Source organism: Phaethon lepturus, unplaced genomic scaffold (genome assembly GCF_000687285.1).
Source record: "Phaethon lepturus isolate BGI_N335 unplaced genomic scaffold, ASM68728v1 scaffold9374, whole genome shotgun sequence".
NCBI lineage: Eukaryota > Metazoa > Chordata > Aves > Phaethontiformes > Phaethontidae > Phaethon > Phaethon lepturus.
In genome coordinates, this window is record NW_010535443.1 from 7,863 (window position 1) to 14,803 (window position 6,941).

Here is a 6,941-nt window from a genome sequence, read left to right on the forward strand (position 1 = left end):
TATAGTTGCATTTATATGTAATAAAACAATCTACTTAAATAGCTACCTGCTGTCATCTACATAAAAATAATTAAGCTACTCTGAAGCAGTGCACTTCCCATGTTTGCCAAGAGCTTGGGGAAGAAAACCCAGGCTTGAATATTGCATTAGAATACCCTTTCAGCTGAACATATGTTGCATTTTGTTGGAAAATACTGCAGTGCTAAATTCCTGGTGGCTACTCAAATTCTGGTCTATGGGGGTGACTGGTGTATATGTAACATTTTTCTTTTTGTATTGGCTTTTGAAACACAAATAAATCCAGAGAGAAGGCTAAAATTTGTTCATAATTAAACTTTAAAATACTGTAATGCTGAAAATTTTCATTGATGCTTCAAATTATTATCTTAATATTTGCAATATATTAAGTAGTTAAACAATTTTTGTCTGAAACACTGTTCTATAGTATGAAAGTTTGCTACACAGAGTCATACAAGGGAAGATTTAAGCTGTTATATTAGCAGGTGAAAAGGCTGCAGCTATTTTAGTGTCATTCTTGGACATCTTGTAAATTGGTTTGACATGTAGATGTCTTCTGTGAGCTGAGGTGCAGAAAGGCTTGAGTGGTATTTGCTTGTGCCTGGAGGATGAAAGTGGAGAGAGAAGACTGTAGACAGACTTGGTGTACCAAGTGGCTGAAAGGTTTAAGCCAAATACTTGAGCAGGTTTTAGACAGGAGCAACTACAGTGCTATATATTGGAGTAGCAGTTGTCAAGGAAAAGAGGCAGGGAAATGGATTTCTGGTTTTCTAAATTCAGAAATTGTTTCTGTAAAAGCAAAAGGAAATACTAATGCTACTTTTGTAAGACCATGTGGTGTTAAGCTTGTTTTCCATACACTCTTAGAAAAGCTACGGTGGTTCTGTGCAGTCATAATAGAAAAGAACACTGATAAAGCTACTGCTTAAAAAAAAAAAGCTTTTCGAAACTTTTTTAGAAAAAGGCAGGTGCTTCTTGACTTTGTCCTGGAATTTTCAGTGATTTCAATACTGTGTTCATGAGGTGGTAGAAAAGCTGTGAACTCAAAGCTCTGCATATTCTTGCTTATACTGTTGTTGAGAGTGTGTGTGCATATGTACAGTGATCACTTTCCTAATAAACTTCCAGTGAGTTAGTCCCATCGCATTGCCAGCTACTTAAATGTGTCCACTGGTATGTGATGAAAAATTCAGCTGAACATGGCTGCTGCACCAAAGGGATGATTGAATGCATTGCATGTGAAGCACGGAGTTTGGCAGCCCAGCACGTCAGCAAAGGCTTCTGATCACCAGCCAGGAGTTTGTGCCAGTTACAGGCTGCAAACAGGCAGCGCAGGAGCAGGTAGGCAGCCTGTGCAGTTACAAACAGGTAACCTTCTTTGTAGGAGAAGTGGAATGGTTAAAAAAAAAAACAAACAAACAAACAAAAAAGGACATTTTCCCTTGCTAGAGCTAATTTTGTTGCTCTTGTTAGTTATCTTCAGTAACTGTTCTGCTCTGTGAGAATAGTTTTAATAAAGAATATGGGTCTTGTTACTGTACAAAGAAATTGGATTAGTTTACCCCTGGAATTTACTCTGTTTTTCTGGTGTTCTCACTTCCTGGATTCTCTTGGTGTCTTGATTTCAGTTCTTCCTTTGTGCACAGCACTTTGGCTGACTGTGTCTGAGCCCTCTTACATGCAACTACATCACTTCTGTTTTCCTTTCGGGGTTTTAAGCCTGAGCTTCTCTGTTTGCAGTCCATTCCGTAAGACTACTCTGGATTACAGGAAGATTCTTAAATTATTTGTAGAAGTGAGAATTTTGGTCACAGGTCTTTGTTTTAGAGATCCTTATGAAAAAGGCCTTTGTTTCCACTGAAGTCCTGACCTAACACTTTGAAGAGTGACAGATTTATTCTGTAAAACTGCATGCTTTGGTGCCCAAGTCTGTCAAAATGGGAGATGGACCTGAAGCCAAGGAGGTGCTTTTAAAAATGTTTTAACTTGTCAAAAATAATTATATTTCATCTCAGTAAGTTCATTCCTGCAGTATAAATGTGGATAATATTCAACGTTTGCTGTAATAAACATGAAGAAACCCTAGTTTCTGCCAGATGTGGTCAGTAAGACTTAGATGATCATTTATTACCATAGGTTGATCTTAAAGGATTATGTCATCTGGAAGGTTGTTAGCCCCCTTGCTATAGGCAGAACAAATTCTCTCACTTGATTCATCTTAAGTAAGGATGGTAACAGGCTGTTGTCCCCCAGTGCACCTGTGCTATTTTCACTTCTGTTCTAGCTTAGGGGAAGATAAAATTATAACGTAGAAATGATACCATAACCACATTTTAAATTAAGCTGGAGTTCTAAAGTGGAAAAACTAATATATAGCAAATAGGAGGGGGTTTACTGTATAACTTACGCTCATCTAGACTGCAGATTCTGCACAAGTACAATTTCCTTCAAGAGTCTGTGAGTATTAGTGGGTGACCTTCGGGAGTAGGAGCTTAACTGAAAACAATGTTCTTCGTACAATGCTCTGTGCTGAGGTAACTTTCCTAACTGGCTGAAACACAGCTGTTTTGGTCAGGCGTATCTAAGGAGTCTTCTTGCTAAGATACTTTAAGAACGGTATCTGCTAACTTACCTTTTTTTAAAGGAAACTAGTCTATGAAGAACTGCATCTAGTTTTTGCTGAATAGTGATTTGCTCTTCAAGATACAAGAGTGTCTATTCTGAAAAGCTGATGCCACTTTAAAGGTAGGTGCTGCATGACTCAAGATAACACAACTGTGTGTTTATAAAGATTTTATCTTTTACAAAGGCTTTGAGAGTTCAAGGACTGACATTTAAATACAGGCAGGAGTTGAATTGTCTTTGCTGGGGATGACATAAAAACATGCCTTTCATCTCTTACTACTTTTACAGTAAGTAGACTCTTTGGACTGACTTCCCGGATAAACCTCCCCACCTTTATGCTGGGCTGAATTACCTCACTTGAATTACTATGCACTGAAGGCAGATGCGGGCTTTTTAGTCTCTAGAAATGTTGTTTTTGAGATGAGAATGATGCCACAGTATTTTAGAAGCGGATTAGTTACTCAGCAGAATACAAAGCATGGTAGTTCGCGAGCCCCTGCTTACTATGCAAGCTTGTATAGGTCGTGCAACTGTTCTAATAGAATAAATGCTCTCAGGAGAATGCGGGCTTAAACCGGACCGTGTAAAACTAAAGTCTGTGGGAACTGAGCCAATAAAAACATGGTCACTGTGATAGCAGAGTTAACCGCCTTCCTGCAAGCACAAGCCCTATTGTTGAACGTAGCCTTTGTTTGAAGGTACCTGCTTATTTTCTTCTGTTGTGCCAAAGTTAGTTGTAAGGTTTGTGTGCTTGGAGCCCTGTAATGGGAAAGCGGTTAACTTTCTGCCGTTCTAAAAACATCTGAAGTCATCAGTGCCGCCTCTGAGTGCCCTTATCTGAAAATGCTCAGTTTCCTAGCAAGAACAGTATGCTCAGCCCGTTAGTACTCCTCATACTACATACATAGTTCCTAGGTGGTGGTATAAAACTAAGAGTACGGTGTTTCTCTTAAACTGCAATGTTGGTATTTATGAAGGTGCTTTCTATTTAAATCAAGACCAGCTCTGAGGATATTTTGCTTTGTTTTTGAAGGAAGTTTTGATTTTGTGCTCGCATTCTTCCATCCCCTTTTTTGTGGTGATTCTTAGTCATTTCGTTAGAACTTAAAGCATCAGTCATACCGAGAGGTCTGGGAGAGATTGGGGTTTTTTTATTTCCTTTGAAGTTGTGTTTGCAATGTTGGGTTCATTTTTTGTCTGGAAGAAGTGATATCCATTCACAAGAAGACTAATCTGCATTGTCCTGCTTCTATGGGGCAGAATCTTCCCGAGTATAGGCATGTGTTTACAGCAAGGTCTCAAAGACTGGTTTATTGGAGAGGGGGTTGAGTTTTCTGGGTATCTACTGAATGGCTTTGCTGGCTAGTAGTGAGCAAATGAGAATTTGCTGTTTGCACTGGCTAGCCAAAATATATATTTTAACTGGGTTGCTCATGCATGTAAATACAGCCATCTACAATACAGTTCTGCTGTCGTTGTGTGGCTAAAAGATGAAAAGCCTTTTGCCTCGGGGCACTGACAAATGAGCTTGGGCAAACTGTGTGTGTGGCTTAAAGATGTTACCTCCCAAAGGCATCTGCTTCTTTAAGGAGTCGGCGGGCAGGAGGATGAACTAATTCCTCAGACGTGTCCATGTGAAAGTCAATGTCTTACTTCAAATTGCCGTAAAAAGATACCTTTTAGATTTGGGGGCAGGAGGGAAGTTGACCTTTTCAGTGAGTGATTGATGGTTGGGGTTTTTTTATTTATTTTTAAACCACATTTGCTGTGGCAGTGCTACTGTATGGCTGAGGGCAGTAACCAAAGAAACAAGATTCACCAGGGGATTGTTCGTCTGTGCCCAGAGGCAAACCTCTGTGGTGGTCACGCAGCAGACCCCCACATAACAGGTGACTATATTTAAACATGCAAATAACCAACCATGTTTTTCAGAGAGCAAACAGCTGCTTTGCGAATGGCTTCTTAACCATTGCAGCGATATTCCCTGTTGATCACCTAATAAATGTGCAAAGGCTGGGATTCCACCCCAGCCCTGGTCAGCACAACAGCTGGCTGCCCATCCCCGTTGCCTCTGATGCACCGATCCTCATGTGCCTCAGGGGAACCATTTCAATTTACCAGTGCATCAGACAACTCCTTAATGTTCTGAGGAGCTGCTGGTTTGGTGTTCTGCCTGGTTAGTGTGCCGAGATGGCTTCACAAAAGGTCAAATGAGTGCCAGAGGTGGTGAAATGGAGGGGTTGAGAGCTCCCAAGAGGGTGAGGAGAACGATGGGAGCAAAAGAGTCAGCAGTTAGTTTGGCTTAGGCTGCTGTGGAACCACAGCCTAAATAACTTGCACCTTGTAATTTCCCTGACTTGCTTGCAAAAACCTCCTGTCTGTCCCATGAAGTGCTCTGTAATGTACATGCCATCCAATATTTACCTAAAAACTACATACGTCTGAAGTTGTTTCTGTATCGTTCTTGATCATATGGATGGTACAGAACGTGCGGAACCAAAGATTGTAGATGATATTCTCCCTAAAGGCCTGTAAACACCCTGGTAGCCTCTCAAACGGAGTAATCGGAACTGAACACACGATACTTAACATTCTTAAAGTGCTTGTGTTTGGTCAGGGGCTTAAGAAGGGAGCAGCATATTGAAAGGCGTATGTGACTGCAACAGTCACCGTTCCTGTGCAGCAGCAGCAATAGATTCTTAAGGCACCTCCAGCACACGTCTGGGTGTCCAACCCTGGAAACGCCTACAAACACTGAAATGCCTACTGGATACGACTTCACTGGTGGTGAGAATGGACTATTTTGCTTTCACGATCGGAGAAGAGTGTTGTTCTTCCTCATTCTTTTGACTTCTCTATTAAGCATCCTCCTTTTCAGACTCTTCATTCCTTTCTTCTTTTTCACTTGTTTTAAGCTTATTCTTTCCCTTCAGAACTTCAAGATGTGTTCCTCTTATTTTTCCCTATATAGTTGATCATGGTGACTTTTCAGTTGGCTTAGGGGAAGAGGATTGTTATACAAGTTGCATCTTTGCTTTCTTCTGCTTGTAGGTTTAAGAGAGGATTTCGTTCTCATATCTGAGCTTCAGTAGAGGGAGATTCTGCATTGTCACACTTGCAAAGAGTACGTCTGTAGATGTCACAGAAGCATTAATAATAAACTGTGCCACCAACTTCCTTATCCAATAATAGTATAAGAAAATATTTTTTCTGGATATCAAAAAGAGCACTTAGGGTTTACCGAAGGAGAAGTTCCTTTGGCTCAAACTCTGCTACGGTATCTACCTAAACTGCTGCAATTAGTTTACTTTCTTGTAATGCAAACTGCATACTAGTTGACATTATTTTATTTGGCTGATGACTGCCTACCAGTCTACAACTCATTAAGATTAGATATCAGCAATTCTCTATAGTAATTTGTCATCAATATCTGTCTTTTTTTTTAATGATTCCTTATATTCAAAGATAAAAACTGTTCTCTAACCACATCTGGTTTTGTCAGCTTCTTTGTGCTTACACGAATCTTTCCGAACTCTCTGCAGACTCCCTCACACTAGTAGTCCCATAAACTTCTGTCATGGCCATATCCTCCCCCTAATTTCTGTTTGCTGTGACAAACACCAGCTGCTTTAAAGGCAGATGTAATGCTGTGTAATGCCTCTCTACCTCAGCCCAAGACTCTAACAGAAAAATAATTTTAAGGAATGCTGGACTGTGGAGTTGCTCATGTTTTCAGTTTCTCTCATTTGTTTGCTTTAGTGGTACTTGCATCTCTGTGTTTTTCCTTTGACAGGCTGTGGGAGTTGTACAATTTCCACAATCGTCAGCCAAAACAGTTCCAGTTAGGAAGAATGCATGTAAAAGAACTTAATCTGATGTAATCTTCCTCCATTCTCTGTATGTTTGAGGTAATGTCTTTGCTCATTCCTATTCACTACCACTACTGCCATAGGGCCCAGGAGTTCTGCTGATGAACAAGAAGCATATCTGTTAAAGCACAGAGAAAAAATAATATTTAAGGAATTGGCAGTTTAAGGCGGTTAATACCTGCAGGAAGACATATACGCAAGAGTAATATCTCCATGGTAGGAACTTTGAACTACCCTGTCAGCTTCATCAAAGGAAGAACTGGAAAGCACTAAGGAGGTAACAGGGTTCTTTCCTGGATGACTGAAGACGCCTGTCTTAAGAATATGCGACAGCCTGGATAAAGTGTGAAACGTCATCTTTAACATGCTATAAAGGCTGGAATTGCTGGCTGACTCGAGGTTAGGGTTGGCACTTTTATAACAAAGAGG